The sequence below is a fragment of the Malaya genurostris genome, chromosome 2 (genome assembly GCF_030247185.1).
Source record: "Malaya genurostris strain Urasoe2022 chromosome 2, Malgen_1.1, whole genome shotgun sequence".
In the NCBI taxonomy this organism is placed as follows: Eukaryota; Metazoa; Arthropoda; class Insecta; order Diptera; family Culicidae; genus Malaya; species Malaya genurostris.
This window is the reverse complement of record NC_080571.1, coordinates 134,022,840-134,043,883: the sequence shown is the minus strand read 5'-3', so window position 1 is coordinate 134,043,883 and position 21,044 is coordinate 134,022,840. Positions and strand designations below refer to the sequence as shown.

Here is a 21,044-nt window from a genome sequence, read left to right as displayed (position 1 = left end):
CACCGACGTTGGTTTTGGGAGACTTTAACTCACACGGTACGGGATGGGGCTGTCTTCACGATGATAACAGATCAGCTATGATCCATGACATCTGCGATAACTTCAATATGACAATATTGAATACGGGAGAAATGACACGGATTCCTGCACCACCAGCAAGACCAAGTGCGCTGGATTAATCCCTTTGCTCGACATCGCTACGGTTGGATTGCACGTGGGAGGTAATTCCTGATCCCCACGGTAGCGATCACCTACCGATCGTAATATCAATCACCAGCGGCTCAAAACCATCGAAGACAATCAATGTTTCGTACGACCTCACACGAAATATTGATTGGAATAGCTATGCGACCTCGATATCTGAGAAACTTGAAAGAACTCAACAACTTCCTCCGGAGGAAGAGTACACGTTTTTGGCTGGCTTGATTCTCGACACCGCGACTCAAGCTCAGACGAAACGTGTACCCGGCGCGAAAACTAACATCCGTCCTCCCAACCCGTGGTGGGACAAAGAGTGCACAAATTTAAACGCGGAGAGAGCCTCCGCGTGTAAAATATTCAGAAAAAATGGAACACCTGATAATTACCGGAATTACGCGGCGTTAGACGTTAAAACTAAGAACTTGATTAGAGCCAAGAAACGCGGTTACTGGCGTCGGTTTATAGACGGCTTAACGAAAGAAACATCTATGAGCACTCTTTGGAACACAGCCCGACGAATGCGCAATCATAACACCACGAATGAAAGCGAGGAATATTCCAACCGCTGGATATTCGATTTCGCTAAAAAAGTATGCCCAGACTCTGTACCGGAACAGAAGATCACCCGCGCCGCGACACCAAACACAAACGAAACACCGTTTTCGATGGTAGAACTCTCACTTGCACTCTTGTCATGTAACAATAAAGCCCCGGGATTAGACAGAATAAAATTCAACTTGTTGAAAAATCTGCCTGACCCCGCCAAAAGGCGCTTGTTGAGTTTATTCAATAAGTTCCTTGAGGGCAACATTGTTCCACATGACTGGAGACAAGTGAAAGTGATCGCCATTCAAAAACCAGGAAAATCAGCCACCGATCACAATTCGTATCGGCCGATTGCAATGCTTTCCTGTATCCGGAAATTGTTCGAAAAAATGATTCTCTTCCGTCTAGACAATTGGGTCGAAACTAATGGCTTACTTTCAGATACACAATTTGGTTTCCGCAGAGGCAAAGGAACGAACGATTGTTTGGCGTTGCTCTCAACCGAAATTCAAATGGCATTTGCTCGTAGGGAACAAATGGCGTCAGTTTTCCTAGACATCAAGGGGGCTTTTGACTCAGTTTCCATAAACATCCTATCTGAGAAGCTGCATCAGCATGGTCTTTCGCCAGTTTTGAACCACTTTTTACATAATCTATTGTCTGAGAAACACATGAACTTCGCGCATGGTGATTTGTCGACAATACGATTCAGTTACATGGGTCTTCCTCAGGGCTCATGCTTAAGCCCCCTTTTATACAATTTTTACGTAAACGACATCGATAAATGTATCAACACATCTTGCACGCTAAGACAACTTGCCGATGACAGCGTTGTGTCTATTATAGGACCCAAAGCTGGCGATCTGCAAGGGCCGTTACAAGATACTCTTGCCAACTTATCCACATGGGCTCTTCAAATGGGTATCGAGTTCTCTACGGAGAAAACTGAGCTGGTTGTATTTTCAAGGAAGCGAGAACCAGCACAACTACAGCTTCAACTAGGGGGTGAAAACATAGCTCAGGTCTTCACATTTAAATATCTCGGGGTCTGGTTCGACTCCAAAGGCACATGGGGATGTCACATTAGGTATATGAAACGAAAATGCCAACAAAGAATCAACTTTCTTCGTACAATAACTGGATCGTGGTGGGGTGCCCATCCAGGAGACCTGATCAGGCTGTACCAAACAACGATATTGTCCGTGATGGAATACGGATGCTTTTGCTTCCGATCCGCGGCGAACACTCATTTCATCAAGCTGGAAAGAATTCAGTATCGTTGTTTGCGTATTGCCTTGGGTTGCATGCAATCGACTCATACGATGAGCCTCGAAGTGCTGGCGGGCGTTCTCCCATTGAAAAACCGGTTCTGGGATCTCTCATATCGTTTACTCATTCGATGCGACATTTTGAATCCTCTGGTGATTGAAAATTTCGAAAGGTTAGTTGAGCTCAATTCTCAAACCCGTTTTATGTCCTTGTATTTTGATTACATGGCTCAGAATGTTAATCCTTCTTCGTTTGTTTCCAACCGTGCTCATTTCTTGGATACTTCTGATTCTACTGTGTTTTTCGATACTTCCATGAGAGAAGAGATTCGTGGAATTTCGGATCACGTGCGCCCTCAAGTGGCCCCAAATATTTTTTATAATAAATTTAGAACAGTCAACTGTGAAAAGGTGTTTTACACTGACGGATCAAACATCAACGAGTCCACAGGCTTCGGTATCTTCAATCAAAACATCACCGCTTCGTACAAACTCAGAATTAGCTGCTATTCAGTACACCCTCGAGATCATTGAAACCTCGCCCAAAGACCATTACTTCATTGTCACGGACAGTCTAAGCTCAATAGAAGCTCTCCGGGCAATGAAGCCAGGAAAGTACCCCCCTTATTTTCTGTGGAAAATACGGGAACACTTGAGAACTTTATCTGAACGGTCTTATTCAATATCGTTAGTCTGGGTCCCTTCGCATTGTTCCATTCCGGGAAATGAAAAGGCAGACTCATTGGCTAAGGTGGGCGCATTAGAAGGTGATATTTATGAAAGACCAATCTGCTTCTATGAATTTTTCAGTATTTCTCGTCAGAAAACTCTCGAAAGTTGGCAAACTTCATGGACGAATGACGAACTGGGACGATGGCTACACTCCATTGTTCCTAAGGTATCAACGAAACCGTGGTTCAAGGGGATGAACGTGAGTCGTGATTTCATTCGCGTTATGTCACGGCTCATGTCAAATCACTATACATTCAACGCACATCTCCGGCGTATCGGGATCGTGGAGAACGGGCTCTGCACCTGTGGTGACGGTTATCAGGACATCGAGCATGTCGTGTGGTCGTGCGTAGAGTATCGCGACGCCAGGTCGAAGCTACTGGAATCCCTCAGGGCCCGAGGTAGACCGCCTGAAGTTCCGGTTCGGGATGTGTTGGCGAGTCGGGATAGCTCATATATGCTTCTGATATACGAGTTTCTCAAACACATTAATATACAAGTGTAATCTGTTACATCTGGCTTAGAAAGTTCCTCCTATTTATCGACGTTGTTTCATCTGTGGCTAAGAATAATCTTCACCTGCAGGTTCGACACTAACTTCCGCCGATTATCCCGATTCCTCATCTGTCCACCATCTTCATCGGAACTAACAAGATCTTTGTGCTGTCACTAACCTTTTCGCTTCCCCCCTCCCCGTCTCTTCACCATCTCGATGTCAACTAATTAGATCTCTGTCGTTTTAGTCATTTCATTCCCATATCCCCTTTTTACTCCGTTTTCCGCAATATTTACTTCGCTATTTTTTTTTTTCATTTTCTTCTGTAACAACACCATCATCGCCCACGGAAACTTACCAACAGCATGCGGGCCACCCGCCGGGTATTCGTAACCTGGGGGTGTTTCCCGCGGACCCACACGGACCGAAGAATGCGGCCAACATGAACTTTCACCAACGCCATATGGAAGACTCTCATGAAATATTCAATTCACCGGCCACTGCCGATCACCAGCTGAAGGCTGGATCTGCCAAAGTCAACCATTGCGACCCAAATATGACATTACTCAATGATACAACCCTAGTTTTAAGTTAGTCGTAAATTAAAATTAGTAAAATCCCTTGGCATCTTAGAGCTTAAGCAGTGTGCCTTAAACATTATATTCTTGAATAAAAAAAAAATCATTTAACTCTACTTTTCTTTTATTTTTTGTAGATGTTAGAAGTTATTATGATCTGTATGATGATGATGGATTTTTTGTTATTAGTATTTTAGAGTTGATATAGATAAAAAGTAAAAGAGTTGTCTACAAAAGTTTGAGCCGGCGCGCGTAAAGCAGTCAAAGACAATCTAGAAATGGAATAAGGCTGAATTGAGAGATGTTATTGTTTGAGACCAATTATGTTTTTCTTGAGTTATGCTGGGATCTACAGTTGTTGATGAAATTGGGCTTGGCTCTGCTCATTCGCAGTCTCGTTATTCCATCGTAGCTGGTGGTGATAACGATGAACTGGTCCGGCGGGAAGGGCCTGGTGAATTATTGTCTGATACTGGTCGAGATATTGGGTTTGATTCCTAATTTGTTCAAGGATCTTCCCGGGTTGGAAATATTCTTGATCAACCCTGGATAGTAATGGTAATATATAATGTAGTATTGTAATTTCTTTTTTGTTCAGCTGCTCTATCGAAGGAATAACCAGCTCGTTTCAATTTTTGATTACTGGTTAAAGCATGTAATAATATTAATTATCACTTAGATAACTCGTTCAGCTCACACGTTTGTAGGGGTATGAGGTGGGACCATCATCATCATCAACCCAAGACAGCGAATTACAAGGAAAACGAAGAAAAAACGGAAACCTACAACGATACCACCGATGCGGCAATGGAGGACGAGACGAGCCACGGACAAAGTGCCCCTCAATCATCGCAAGATAAAAATGGAAGCTCCTCTCCACTAGAAAAAGGGTAACAATGAGATCCAACGGTAAAAAAAATATTTTATCTAAAAGAAAACATGGTTCATCCGGCCACGTAAAGCTTGTACGCGAATTGGCTTGAATAAAAAAATTTTATAAAAAAAATAGACTTGATGATTCCCATACTAGGTTACAGAGACAATTGCAACCATAATACTGACACGAAAATGAGCGACCGTTTGTTGCTTCAGAGCGAATCTTCACAGCATCTTGCTAACCCGTAATGCTCAGATGGGTCAGCAAGAGAAATTCGCTCTCGCACTGGATTCTATGTTAAATGAACCATGCCGGTTTTTTATTGCTGGGGTGGTATCCGTCTCTCTTTGATGGCATAGATGTGATGAGTGAAGAGTTGCTTGCCAGAAATAGTGACCATATATTCCGAAATGGATCTCACTCACTTTTCTCATTGGTGGTTTTACTGATTTTCAGAAACTTCGATCAATTTTTTGAGCAGAAATGAACTAGATCGTTGTAAAAGAAAATAAATGTAATTCAAGGAGCAAGGCACTTTGCAAGCGTATGAGTAATGTCAACAATGTGTGCGTAAAAACAAATTCCTAAGCTTATTTTCTTGATTTTAATCTATAAATCTTCCATATAATTACAAAATAAACAAACCAGTTCATTCTGCTTAGAATTGCAATTAAGAAAAGTGAAAATCGTAGTCTAAGTCTTCCGTTTTTCTGAAAAATTATTTCAGTTTCAGCTTACTTCCATTAACACATTTGATTAGCAACAATCACATAAGAAATAAAGATTTACGTACCTTTTATTAGTAATCCCGCAAAATGGGAAAATTTAATTTAACACGCGAAAAGTATTGGATGTGGAAGGTTGACGTAAAACTATTTATTTTTCCGGAAAACTGCTTTTTTACAGAAAATATTTAGTTATGTTTATTTTGAGTAGCGCGATCTAATACAAAAGCATTGCAGCAGTGTAGCTAACGTTTTTATTAGGAAGTTAAAATCTACATTCATAAAATGTAAGCAATTTTTCATCAAATATTGGTTAAAAATTGATCAAAACTAATATTGCATCCAAAAGTGAGGCTTAACATTCATTTTAGAATAAATTATTGGTAAAAAGAATTGATATAAACTCAATCATTTAAGGCACTTTGATAAACTGGTTGCACTGCGTATATAAATACATAGATTGCGGTATTTGTCCGAAAAACTTCATAACACTTCAATCGAAGTGATGTAAACACTTTGAAAACATTACAAAAAGTACGTTTCATTTTCCACATTAACATTCATTGGTAACATTATAAACGGTAAAATGGTATTGCATAGGGTAACAGAGGTATTTTGGCCCACTTTAGGATTGATTTTATTTTGGCCCACTTTAAATAAATATCCACCAAATGTTGTAATATCTTTGAAAAAGCCTTCCGCAAAAGGTAATTTAATGTGTTTACCTTCAAATTTATGTAACATGGGTTACTTAACATCGATTAAATCCGATAAAATCGATAAAGTTTGTTAGGTGGGCCAATATATATGAAGTGGCCAAAATACCTCTGTTACCCTACTTAGCACAATGTCGTCGTTGCGAAGGCTTCGGCCATGGTACCGAAAACTGTCATATGGACATACAATGTTTGAATTGTAGTAATTCGCATTCGAAAGACTGTCCAATGAATGAAACCTTAAGGAACCTTAGAAACCAATTTCTGCTCTCAAGAAAGGAAATCAAATATTTCTTACACACGGCGAAAAGGCTCAAAAACTTGCTCTGCAGTTCGAGAGTGTCCATAATTTTAATTTGAACGTTGTGAATCCTATTGGAAATGAAGTCCCGTTGAAATATGATCATATTTTAACTCAAGTGTTGTTACAAGATGACGTTACTGAGACGAATTTTGATGAAATTAAGTCAATCATTAGGAGACTTAAAAACATGAAGGCTACTGGTAATGATGGATTTTTTTATTTTCTTATTGAAAATCTTCCCGATGTTGTCTTGAGACTCTTGGCTAAAATTTTCAACAAGTGTTTTTCATTAGCTTACTTCCTTAAGAGATGGACGCTAAAGTAATTCTTATCCTCAAACCTGACAAAAACTCAGCAGATTTTCGAATTTTCGACCAATTAGCTTATTTTCTTCTATCGGTTAACATTTTGAAAAAAATATCTTGTTGTGAATGATGTCTCATATAAATGAGAATTCAATATTTTTACCGGAGCAGTTTGGGTTTCGTCATGAACATTCAACTATTCATCAACTTGTAAGAGTAACGAACATTATAAAAGCAAATAAGGCTTCTTGGTTATCCACTAGAGTTGCTCTTCTAGACATAGAAAAAGCATTCGACAGTGTTTAACACGAAGGTTTGATAGCAAAAATGTCTGATTTCCAGTTTCCTATTTATTTGATCAAAATGATTCAACATTATTTAACTGATCGTACTCTTCTGGTTAGCTATCAGAATTGTAAATCTGAATTGCTACCCGTACGAGTAGTGCTCCGCAGGGTTCGAGCATAGCTCCGATCTTGTATAATATTTTCACTTCTGATCTTTAAAATCTACCCGGTGGTTGTCAGAAAACGCTATTCTGTGACGACACAAGTCTGTTAGCCACAGGTGGACATCTAAGAGTGTTCTGCTGTCGCCCACAAAGCAGCTTAAATATTTTCAGTTATTATCTGTCAAAATGGAAAATTGCACCAAATGCAGCAAAAACGCAATTAATATCTTTCCACATAGGCCAAGACTCTCTTTTCTCAAACCAAACAATAATCACATTATCAAATTGAATGGCTTGAAATTGCCAAGATCTGAGGAAGCAAAATACTTAGGTTTAACGTATGACAAAAAAATCACTTTCAATTATCACATTGAAGGAATCCAGGCCAAGTTATTATTTTCAGACCAACCATGCTTTATGCAGTACCAATTTGATCAAGTTGTTATTCTACCAGGAAGAAAATGCTACTTCCGGTTCCGGAGTTACAGTGTAATTAGTGAAAATTGTCTTGTTTTAAATTACTTCTTTACTTTTCTCAGAGATGACGTTACCGATTTCAATAAACTTCCCACAGTAACCCTTCTACTCTACAGATGTTTATTATGACGCTTATATTTTTAATCGATACTTGACTCTTTTTAACGATACAAATAAAAATACCTCGAGAACGGCTACTCATAGAAGAAAAGCCTTTAGTTTATTTAAATAAGTTCGGACACTAATTTCTGCTCGTTTTAGGCACCAATTTATTCAGATTGATTCGGGTAGTTCTAAAAGCATGCTTTAGCGTTTATGTCACATTTTCGACATTTCTCAAACCAAGCTTATCAGCAGTAACACATTTGAAAGTGATCATATGTCACTGCCTGAAACAATTAGGCGGATAAAAACTTGTGTGATTATATCTCCGAATCTCAACGTATCAGTCATATGATCTCCGAAATCGACCCACTGTCTTATGTTAATCTCGAACGAACCTTAAATAATTGATATTGGTTGATCCTTATGCAGGAAATTGAGCAGTAATTAGGTTTAGGTCACTTATGCCATTATATCACCCGAACCGTAAGTGATAGCCATTTGAATTTCAAACCAGTTGAATGAACCACTAGAAATTTCCAAACGAGCCTAACTTTGCTAAAATCAGTTTAGCCATCATGAGAAAATTGAGCGGTAAAAAAGCAACTCATTTTGTTGGTTAAGTCACTTATAAGATTATATCTCCGAAACCGGAAGTCACAGTCATTTGATCTTCGAACTTGATCGATTACTAAATAGTAGCTTTAAGTTTGTTAAAATCGGTTGAGTCACTCACTTCTGAGAAAATCATTACGTATTCGGAATCAGAAGTAACAACCATTTTATCTTCAAACTGGATCAATGACTCACTAGCAGCTTACAAACGAGCTTAAGTCTGTTGAAACCCGTTTAGACATCTCCGAAAAAATTTGGCGCGAAGAAAACAACACGTTTTGGCGGTTACGCCATGGCGGTTATACCATTCATGTCCGGAAAGAATGAGTGACAGCTTTTTGATCTTCGAAGCTGATCTTTGAACCAATTGAGCACTAAAAAAGTACGGGTGTGTAACGTCAGATTCATAAGTGGATGTCGTGAATACGAATAAAACTGGCACGATTTCTTTATACTTTCGAATTCGAATTGATAGTTTTTTTTTATTCAATAATATAATATATTTTTAGGCACACTGCTTAAGCTCTAAGAAGCCAAGGGTATTTTCTAATCTCAATTAACGACTAACTTAAAAATAGAATAGTATCATTAGATTATGTCGTCTTTGATTTTCTAGAATCCATTGTATGTTGCATGGGTCTTCCAGATTGCGCTATCTATGGCCGTTTCCTTTCGGTTCGTGTGGGTCCGCGGGAAACACCCCCAGGCTACGAAGGCCCGGCGGGTGGCCCGCATGCTGGTCATCGATTGGAGCGTAGAACCGTAGGCGGTGATGGTGATGTTAGGGAAGAGAATGAAAAAAAAAGTAAATATTGTGGAAACCGAGGTAAAAAGGGGGGTATGGTAACAAAATGTCTGAAAACTACAAAGATCTAATTAGTTGCCATCGAGATGGTGAAGAGACGGAGAAAGGGGGAACGAATAGTTAGTGACAAAAAAAAAGATCTTGTTAGTTCCAATGAAGATGGTGGACAGGGACGGGGATCGAGAGAATCGGGCGGATGTTAGTGTCGAACCTGTAGGTGGAGATTATACTTTCTGAGCGAGGTATATCAGATTGCACTTGGATATTAATGTGTTTAAGGTACTGATATATGAGAAACATATATGAACTATCCCGACTTGCCATCACATCTCGGACCGGAACCTCAGGTGGTCTACCTCGGGCCGTAAGGGATTCCAGTAGCTTCGACCTGACGTCGCGATACTCTACGCACGACCACACGACATGCTCGATGTCCTGATAACCCTCGCCACAGGTGCAGAGACCGCTATCCGTGAGCCCAATACGCCGGAGATGTGCGTTGATGGAGTAGTGGTTTGACATGAGTCGAGACATCACACGAATGAAATCGCGACTCACGTTCATCCCCTTGAACCAAGGTTTCGTTGATATTTTGGGAACAATGGAGTATAGCCATCGTCCCAGTTCGTCATTGCTCCATGAAGTTTGCCAACTTTCGAGTGTCCTCTGACGAGAAATGCTAAAAAATTTATTGAAGCAGATTGGTCTTTCATAAATTTCACCTTCTACTGCACCCACCTTAGCCAATGAGTCTGCCTGTTCATTGCCTGGAATGGAACAATGTGATGGGACCCAGACTAAGGATATTAAATAAGACCGACCAGATAAAGTTCTCAAGTGTTCCCGTATTTTCCCCAGAAAATATGGGGGATACTTTCCTGGCTCCATTGAACGGAGAGCTTCTATTGAACTTAAACTATCCGTGACAATGAAGTAATGGTCTTTGGGCAAGGTTTTAATGATCTCGAGGGTGTACTGAATAGCAGCTAATTCTGCGACGTAGACTGAAGCCGGATCACTAAGTTTGTACGAAGCGGTGATGTTTTTATTGAAGATACCAAAGCCTGTGGATCCGTTGAGATTTGACCCATCAGAGTAAAACATCCTTTCACAGTCAACTGCTCTGAATTTATAATAAAAAATATTAGGGATCACTTGAGGGCGTACGTGATCCGGAATCCCACGAATCTCTTCTCTCATGGATGTGTCGAAAAACACAGCAGAATCAGAAGTATCCAAGAAATGAGCACGGTTGGAAACAAACGAAGAAGGATTAATATTCTGAGCCATGTAATCAAAATACAAGGACATAAAACGGGTCTGAGAATGGAGCTCGACAAGCCTTTCGAAGTTTTCAATCACCGTCGGATTCAAGACATTGCATCGAATCAGCAATCGATATGAGAGATCCCAGAATCGGTTTTTAAGTGGTATAACGCCCACCAGAACTTCGAGACTCATCGTATGAGTCAGCTGCATGCAACCCAAGGCTAGCAACGATACTGAATTCTTTCCAGCTTGATGAAATGGGTGTTCGCCGCGGATCGAAAGCAAAAGCATCCGTATTCCATCACGGACAATATCGTTGTTTGGTACAGCCTGATCAAGTCTCCTGGGTGAGCACCCCACCAAGTTCCGGTTATTGTGCGAAGAAAATTAATTCTCTGCTGGCATTTTTGTTTCAGATACCTAATGTGACATCCCCACGTGCCTTTGGAGTCGAACCAGACCCCGAGATATTTAAATGTGAAGGCCTGAGCTATGGTTTCACCCCTTAGTTGAAGCTGTAATTGTGCTGGTTCTCGCTTCCTTGAAAATAAAAACAGCTCAGTTTTCTCCGTAGAGAACTCGATACCCATTTGAAGATCCTATGTCGACAAGTTGTCGAGGGTATCTTGCAATGGTCCTTAGAGATCGGCAGCTTTGGGTCCTATAATAGATACAACGCTGTCGTCGGCAAGTTGTCTTAGCGTGCAAGATGTGTTGATACATTCATCGATATTGCTTACGTAAAAATTGTATAAAAGGGGGCTTAAACATGAGCCCTGAGGAAGACCCATGTAACTGAATCGTATTGTCGACAAATCATCCTGCGCAAAATGCATATGTTTCTCGGACAATAGATTATACAAAAAGTTATTCAAAACTGGTGAAAGACCATGCTTATGCAACTTCTCAGATAGGATATGTATTGAAACTGAGTCGAAAGCCCCTTGATATCTAGGAAGACTGATGCCATTTGTTCTTTACGGGCAAATGCCATTTGAATTTCGGTTGAGAGCAACGCAAGACAATCGTTCGTTCCTTTGCCCCGGCGAAAACCAAATTGTGTATCTGAAAGACAGTCCATTGGTCTCGACCTAATTGTCTAGGCGGAAGAGAATTATTTTTTCAAACAATTTCCGGATACAGGAAAGCATAGCAATCGGCCGATACGAATTGTGGTCGGAGGCTGGTTTCTCTGGTTTTTTAATGGCGATAACCCTCACTTGTCTCCAGTCATGAGGGACAATATTACCCTCAAGAAACTTGTTGAATAGATTCAACAAGCGCCTTTTGGCAGGGTCAGGCAGATTTTTCAACAAGTTGAATTTGATTCTGTCTAGCCCCGGGGCTTTATTGTTCCACGACAAGAGTACAAGAGAAAACTCTACCATTGAAAACGGTTTTTCGTTTGTATTCGCTGTCGCGACGCGGAAGATCTTCTGGTCCGGAACAGTCGGGACACACTTTTTTAGCGAAATCGAATATCCAGAGGTTAGAATATTCCTCGCTTTCGTTCGTGGTGTTTCGATTGCGCATTCGTCGGGCTGTGTTCCAAAGAGTGCTCATCGATGTTTCTTTTGTTAATCCGTCAACGAAACGGCGCCAGTATCCGCGTTTCTTTGCTTTAATTAGGATCTTCATTTGCATGGCTAACACCGCGTAATTCCGATAATTATCAGGTGTTCCGTTTTTTCTAAAAATGATATACGCTGCAGATTTTTTAGCGTTTAACTCTGAGCACTCTTTGTCCCACCACGGGTTGGAAGGACGGATGTTAGTTTTCGCGCCCGGTACACGTTTCGTCTGAACTTGAATCGCGGTCCCGAGAATCAAGCCAGCCAAAAACGTGTACTCTTCCTCCGGAGGAAGTTCTTGTGTTGATTCTATTTTCTCAGATATAGAGTTTGCATAGCTTTTCCAATCAATATTTCGTGTGAGCTCATACAAAACATTGATTGGCTTCGATGGTCTTAATCCGCTGGCGATTGAGAGGACGATAGGCAAATGATCGCTACCGTGGGGATCAGGGATTACCTTCCACGTGCAATCCAACCGTAGCGATGTCGAGAAAATGGTAAGATCCAGCGCACTTGGTCTTGCTGGTGGTGCAGGAATCCGTGTCATTTCTCCCGTATTTAAAATTGTCATATTGAAGTTATCGCAAAGGTCATAGATCAGAGTTGATCTGTTGTCATCCTGAAGACAGCCCCATCCCGTATCATGAGAGTTGAAGTCTCCTAAAACTAACGTAGGCGTAGGAAGGAGCTCCATGATGTCACAAAGCCGTTTGTGCCCAATCGAAGCTCTTGGGGGAATGTATACGGAAGCAATGCAAAGGTCCTTGCCTTCCATTGTAATTTGACATGCAATAATTTCAACACCTGGTATCGAAGGGAGGTTTATCCGGTAGAAGGGATAGCACTTTTTGATCCCTAAAAGTACTCCTCCGTAGGGGGTTTTCTCGATCCAAGCGGATTATATTAAAATCATGGAAGGTAATTGGTATTTCAGAAGTTAGCCATGTTTCGCACAAGGCAAATGCGGCACACTCCAAGATGTTTATTGATACTTTGAAGGGGTCTATTTTCGGTATGATACTTCTACAGTTCCACTGTAAAACAGTGATCGGATCCATTACCTCGTTCAATAAATCAGCCATCGAAGGATACAATCGCTGAAATGAGGGGCCATTTTGCAGTTGACTGCTTCAGAAACGTTTTGACTGTGGGTATAAAACTCATCATAAGCTGTTTCAGGGGGTCGGAAATATTGAAAGTTGTGAAAATCCAGTCCACAATATCCGAGAATTTTATGAATGCAGCACTCGGTCGATTTTCTGGTTGGTTTTCTGGGACACTTGGGGATTTTGATGACCCAGGAAGTGCCGGGAATTCCTTTTTAGATCTGAGTTTCTCAAGATCAGGAGCTGTTTGCTTTGGTTTTTTTTATTTTACCAGCACTTCCCATTGCTGTTACTTTTGGGGGACCCTCAGAAGATACCTTCGAACCCTTGCTAGGGAGCTTGTGAGAGGAAATATTTATCCTCTTCCTATAGCTGTGAGGGACTGCCGAAGGTGTACCTTCTTGGGGATCGTCAGAATCACACTCGTCAGTTGACAAGCAAGCGTAAAGGTTTCCGGTGAGTTTAGGTGGCGTAGCACTCTTGAGCATTTCTGCAAAAGACCGTTTGGAACGAGACTGGAGAGACTGTTTCAATTTATCTCCTCGCAGTTTGTACGCAGGGCATGCCGCGAGGTCATGATGGTCATCTCCACAGTAGAGGCACTTTTCGATGCTCTTCCCGCAAGAGCCATCCGCGTGAGCCCCTCCACAGTTAGCACAACGATACTTATTACCATAATGAGAGGCTGTATGCCCAAATTGTTTGCAATTGGAGCAATTCATGACCCGCGGCATATAGAGACAGGCAGACGAACCCGGTCCAGGAGAACGTAGTTGGGTAATGCCGAGCCGGCGAAGGTCACTCGATAAGAGTCTGATTGGGGATAGGATTTTGTACCATCCCCGGCGATCGACACTGAATGCAGCCGTTTGCAATCCAGTATCTTTACATTCTTAAGTAGGGGGTCTTTGAAACCGCCGGCCCCGTACTTAAGAATATCTTCGCATGTCAGGCTCGCATCTGTGACTACGCCGTCTATTTCTACTTCGCGGGCTGGCACGTGTACATAGTACTCCCGCTCAAAAAGATCACTTTGAACGATCTCGTTAGCATGCTTTGAGCTGGTTAAGAGAACCCTAAGCCTGCCTGGGCGTACTTTATCAATCCGTGTAATAGTAGAGTACCGAGACGTCAATTCACGAGATATTTTAATAAGGTTCAATTTGATGTTATTCTTGGTCCGGAAATAGACCACATAAGAACCGGCCGAAAGCAAAGGTTCATCGGGATACTTCTTCACCCTCGGAATCAAGTGGGGGTGGTTTTGGATCTGTCTCCATTTTTTCATCCGGAGGGGGGGGGACCATTATTATTACACGGAGCTATCTCCGCACAGATATGATTATGTAAGGTGTAAGTGAAATAATCAGAGGATAGCAACAAAATGAAAACAATACTTAGCCTGTTCGGCTGCAAAAAGAAACGGCCACCAAGACCTGATCTTGGTCGATTGCCTCTTCAATAGATGCCTAAAACTCCGTGAGGAAAAAAGCACAATCACAATTGTCTATCTCTGGCTGTGTGACGGTGAAAAAACTCGCACACCCGAGTGTCCGATCACTATTGACACTGCAAAAACAAAAGAACGACCTTGAAAGCGGATTAATGCGGACTGTACTGGACTGGATTGAAGCGAATACACATCCGATCGCGTCGACAGATACGGTGGGAATGATGACGAATTGATAGTTGATCAATTGTGTGAATTGAGAAACTTTCTCCCCTTTCACTACTAGAATTTTAAACGATTTTCGACGTCGATTATCTCATTTCGGATTTGCATATTTCATTGAAAGAAACTATCAAAATGCTGTACAGGAGTCATTTCTGCCTTTTAGAAGGATCAAATTGTGGAATTCTCTGCGATATTTAGTACAGTTCGGAACATTTTTCTCGATTGATTTTCGCACAGCGAAAAGTACACGAAGCAAATCCAAATATTTTGGATTTTCATTAAACTGATGATTTTTACCTTCGATTTGCAAAGAATTAATCTTAATAGTTCTTTAGATAACATTTAGGGCCATTAGAACGGCTGATTTTATATAATGTCCACTTTTCGTTTCTCGTTTTCTTTCTCTCCAATGCAAACGACCAGCAGCTCTCTTATCTGATGCAATCGTTCTTGCTGGAATTATAACTAGCTTTGCGAACAAACAAACACATCTGCTCGCAGTGCCAAATGATGCGAAACTGGTTTAATCCTCGCCTTGACGATCGGAAGGCAAATGAGAACTACGACCTGAGCGTTAGAGGATTAGAAGTTTGAATGCGTCTGCTCGCCCCGACGTTTGCTTCCAATCAACGCACAAGATGAAATGATTGATTTTCAGCCACCCTTTCATAACGTTCAATTGAAGATATGGACCTGACTACCTCAAAATCGTCGTCTTTGCGCAAAAAACCCAAGCAAAAGTAAAGAGATCTCCGCGTTGTTCTAAAATGTCCAGAAAATTTAATTTTTGAGTTGTTTGTGGTGATCTCACACTGTTAAAATATTATCCTAAATTCCTGATCATATTTTTGATGAAATAGTGAAAGAATTGTGTTGCTGCCATCAATACAAGTCGAGATATTCACGATTAAGTTCTGCCCATTCTTCCAAATTACTAATTTTGAAAAGGCGCCCCATAGTAAAGTAAGTCGTAATCACGACAAAAAACGTTGAAAGGTGCACACACATATATACATACAGTCAGACATTTTGCGATCTCGTTTAGCTGAGTCGAATGGTATACAAAACTATGGATATTCGAGGCTCTGCTTGAAAGTCGGGTTTTCCTGCAATTCTATTACCTTTGTATAGAGATAGGCAAAAAAAAAGTTAAACAATCCTTATTCTTATTTTTCTTTAGTTTACGATCAATGATTCAATTTTGGGAGAAAAACAATGTAGTAAAGTTTAGTTCATGAATAATCCCTTCGTCCATGTACATGGAAATTTATCTTTTGTTTCTGAATGATTATGTTTGCTTTTGATTTGAAACAGAACAATAAATGATTATTTGTTTGTATCAATATATCGAACATTCATTAAAAACCCGTTTCAATCCATCTAGTGTTGTAATGATACCTTTCTCATATCAATCATACTATCATATATAACACTGTGGTATTCTTCAAAATAATTTTCTTCGATTCTTAAAAGAATAACCGAAATCGGTTTGTTTGACCGTCTACTGATGAAAAACTATCAATTGGAGGAGATTTGAGGTCGATTAAGGAAAAATTTTGCGGTTTTTTGCCCTTTTCAGTGATGGTATAAAATTTTTACCACACTTTACCCTATATTTCCGGGTCCGTAATTTGGATCCGGCTGAAAACGGTCGATGGCGCTATGAGAAAAGCTAGAAAACATATTTAAATTTTTTGCACATTTTACCGCATAACTCCGGAACCGGAAGTCAGATCATAATGAAATTCAGGAATTTAGTATAGAACCTAAAGAGATTTCATTTGAATTTAAGTTTGTGAAAATCGGTTCAGCCATCCCCGAAAAAAGTTGGTGCAAAAAAAACGTTTCATACACACATATGCACACACACATACATTTCGCTTACTCGGTCCTCCGGGCCTCAGTTCGAAAGTCGGTTTTCACAGTGATTGCATAACCTTTATTTATGAGAAAGGAAAAAACCTTGTTTCAATATGTAGTAGAATCCTTCAATATTCAATAATAATAAGTTATGTTCTGATTCAGTGAATAGTCTCGATGAAATATCGAATGAAAAGGTGCGGAATCTCTCCAGGATTTAACCTATTTTTTTAGAACGTCCGGTTAATTTCCTACAACTTCTTCTTGACAACATTCATTGTAGGGGAAGATAATCCGCAGCCGGCACCCCACCGTAACTTTTGACAGAAAGCAGATAGCGTCATTCAAACAAATTTAATGTGTGTGTGTGTGGGTGGGTGAGTGTAATGGCAGCACGTTCTTTTTGTGCCGAATACCGAAGCAAACAAACGCTTTGTATCAACACAAAAGTTATTTTTTTGACTTTTTCATAGTATCATAAATTGAAGAGCATCAATCGGAAAGGTGAAATGAATATTTATGAGGTGAAATCGATCTATTTCGTGATTTAATACCGGATGCTATCAAAATTTTCGCAACCAAAGATTTGTTTTGTCTTTTAAAAAATGTCTACCAATTTCAATTACGGGCACCCCAAGATGTTCGGTTACCGGCACGCCATTTTTTCGACAAGTCGTGAAAAATTGTAAGTGATATACAGGCTGCTGTAGAGACAAAGCAAGTCAAAGTTTTGGCCAAAAATCTAGCTGCTCATACAGCAGACGATCATAGCTAAGAAAAAAGTGGAAGACCGGCCAAACCAACACCAAAGGCGCCACCATCTAAATCATCGACCAAGAGAACCATGGCGAAGTCACCATCAGACAATGAAGACTTTTGTCCAAAACGCTTTCAAAAGAGAAAAACCTGTTTTTTCTTTGAATAACTGCAGTCTTTACTTATATTTTTCCATTTTTAGTGAAATTTCTTGGGAAGCCGGTAATCGAACGCCATTTTTGAAATGGCCAAAATTTATCGCTTTACTATATCGATAATAATTTTTTTTTTTCAATCAAATGAATCAACTTAGTTAATTAATCAGTTGTTAGCTAGGGACTTTAGCTTTCCATTGATGTATAGATGTCCACATAATGTGCACTAAGTCAGAAGTTATGAGCTTAAAATAAAAGGGTGCTGGTAACCGAACACTCTCCCCTACAATTTACTGTTTCAGAGCTACCACATCTCTCGTTTTCAAGAATTAGTCCTGAGTCGAATATTCCATCCGGGTCAGACTATTCCATTTCAATACGATCAACTTGTTCACTTGCGTTACAGATACGTATTTTCGACAATTACAATCCGAATTACACGTTGAGTTGCCTTAAATGTAGGTAACTGTTCCCTTCAAAGCATCCACAAGTGCTCCAAACAACAAAATTCATTTAAAACACTTCTTTCCTTCAGGGCAAATACTTTCCCATACGACTCTACCCTATATTTAGATATACAGTCACTGTGTAAGTAGTGAAAGATGTTCTACTGCTCACATGTAGGGTAAACTGTTATAATATACCCTCCTTAGTATATTGAGAGATTTCTAAATGTATTAATATATTTTTTCGAGAATGTGGATATTTCATAGGAAAACGCCTGAGGAATATAATTTTCAATACTTCTGGTAGAAGTGATGAGAATTGATTGATATAAATACATTTTCCAAAATGATCACATTCTCTGGTTTTCCGCTTGCCATAGACATAATGCCCCAGCAGCCATATAATATGTCTCACAACAAATCAGTAGTACCAATTAGCACACTTGCGTTACAGAGAGATGTCCATCTCCTCTGTGTGACGAAGAGCAAGCAAAATTTCTCCCCTCGCACTGACAACTTCAACGAGAGCTCTTCTTTTTCACATATATACACCACTGTTGTATAAAGTGTGCACGCATCATGAGTGCGTTTATTTCCTTTTACCTCCTCCACTGAATCGCACCAAAGTGCTAGAGTAGAGCTAATAAATTCTCTGAGGTATGAGGAATGCAGATACTTTTCAATAATTCTGGTAGAAGTGACGAGAATGGATTGATATGAACACATTTTCCAAAACGACCACATCAGTTTTGCCTTTCTCATATAGAAAGGTTATCCAATCACTTGAAAAACCGACTAGTAAACATTGGCCCGGAGTGTGTCATATATCATTCGACTCAGTTCATCGAGCTGAGCAATAGCTGAGTGTGTGTGTGTGTGTGTGTGTGTGTGTGTGTGTGTGTGTGTGTATGTGTGTGTGTATGTGGAAAATAATCTCACTAGGTTTTCTCGGAGATGGCTGAACCGATTTTTACAAACTTAGATTCAAATGTAAGGTCTCATAGTCCCATTGGGAATTCCTGAATTTCATCCGGATCCGACTTCCGGTTCCGGTCATTTAGAGTGCGATGATAAAATTGTATAAAATCTTCAAAATTTGAATAAAAATAAGTATTGTTTGTACGTCATGTTAGTTGGTGGTCGTACGAGCCGACTTCGATTATACCGGTTCTTGGGTGCATATAATAGTGAACCCACTTCGTTTTATTAGATTCAAATGAAAGATCTCACGGTTCCATACGGAATTCCTGAATTTCATCCGGATCCGACTTCCGGTTCCGAAGTTATAGGGTAAAGTGTGTTCAATATTGTACACCGTCACTTAAACCGGAGAAACAAAAACGTAAAAAAATTTCTTAACTGGTCTCAGAACTACACAAATCGATAGTCATTATTAGTAGGCAACTAAACAAACCGATTCCGGCTATCCTGGTTCGCGGTATTCGGTTCCGGAAGCACCGGGAATAGTGATCATATATTCCAAAATGGATCTCACTCACTGTTCTCAACGATGATTTGATCGATTTCCACAAACTTAGATTCAAATGAAAGGTTTCACGGTCCTATACGGAATTCCTGAATTTCATCCGGATCCAACTTCCGATTCAGAGGTTATAGGGTAAAGTGTGTTGAATATTGTACACCGTCATTTAAACTGGCGGAACAAAACCGTAAAAAATGTTGTAAACTGGGCTCAAAACCTTTATTCCCAATATTAGGCTGAAATGAAAGGACTTATGGTCCTACCAAAAATTACTGCATATTTTCGGATACAACAATCTCAAATTTCATATATAATCACCGCAACTTTGTTAGATTTTATTGATTTGTAGATTCTTTTCGGTGAGAATTAAGAAAACAATCATTTTTTATGCTTTTTGTACAGCATAACGTTTCGGCTTCCTGTTCTTCAGCCATCGTCGGACGTTTAAATCGTCATTTAGAGTGCGATGGTAAAATTGTATAAAATCTTCAAAATTTGAATAAAAACTAGTATTGTTTGTACGTCACGTTAGTTGGTGGTCGTACGAGACGACTTCGATTATACCGGTTCTTGGGTTCCGGTGCCGGAAGTGCATATAATAGTGAACCCCCTTCGTTTGTTTAAGAATAACCTACGCGAGCAAAGTATTGTTTCATTCTGTATGTTATACTAGTTCGTGCGCAAGCGATCTCTTGGTTTCTTTCAAAAATCGAAGAGAAAAATTTTGAACAGAATCCCACAATATTATACATGAGAAAGACATCATCACACTACTAGGTGGATTAAAACATGTATTTTCGCTTGCCATAGACACAATGCCGTATAATATGTCTCACAACAAATGAGTGGTATGTTCAACAACAAAACACATTATGCCCCACAACAATGATGCATTATGCCCCATGAAATGTCAAAATAGAAAAAAGCAGAAAATGAAATATTATTTGCATCAGAAATTATTTACTTAATCAACTAATTGCAAACATGATTCAGTAAAAAACATTCAAGCGAAGAGGTTGTGTTTCGATTATACTCCACGGAGTTTGCAGGTAGTTAAAACTGCTGGTGCTAATAGCCTAGGCAATAATCGGGGCGTTTCCCGACTGAAAAGCTAGCAACGAAGGCTATCCCGTTCATACGCAGAGAGGTGTAGAGATACAGAGGTGCGAGCGCATAGAAGTGTCGAGTCATAGAGGTGTCATCGTATAAAGGTGCGAAGAACAAGAGTTGCAAAGGCACAGAGGTCCTTAAGCAACCCAGTGCTGATCTACCAGGTACCAGAATTTGTACGCTGCGTATGATCGAAAGAGACGACATATATTGTGAGTGTAGCACTGCAAGGATCACATTTGATCGCCACCAAGAGCAACAGCACTGTACCTGGGGTCAGGTACAGGCAGCACATCAAGTTCAGTGGTGACCACAACGACTGCAGAGCAATTGAGATAGCAGAAAACGACAGAAGACTGCCAATTGGAAACAGCAGAAGACTGCCAATTGGAAATCGCTTAATGAGCTTCAC

The 21,044-nt window shown here is 40.2% G+C and overlaps 1 protein-coding gene across 6 annotated transcripts in view; it reads right to left on the bottom strand.

Moving 5' to 3' along the window:
- LOC131429404 (GAS2-like protein pickled eggs) overlaps window positions 1-21,044 on the bottom strand; it is a 556,322-nt gene that overhangs the window by 444,524 nt on the left and 90,754 nt on the right. The window lies entirely within an intron of this gene.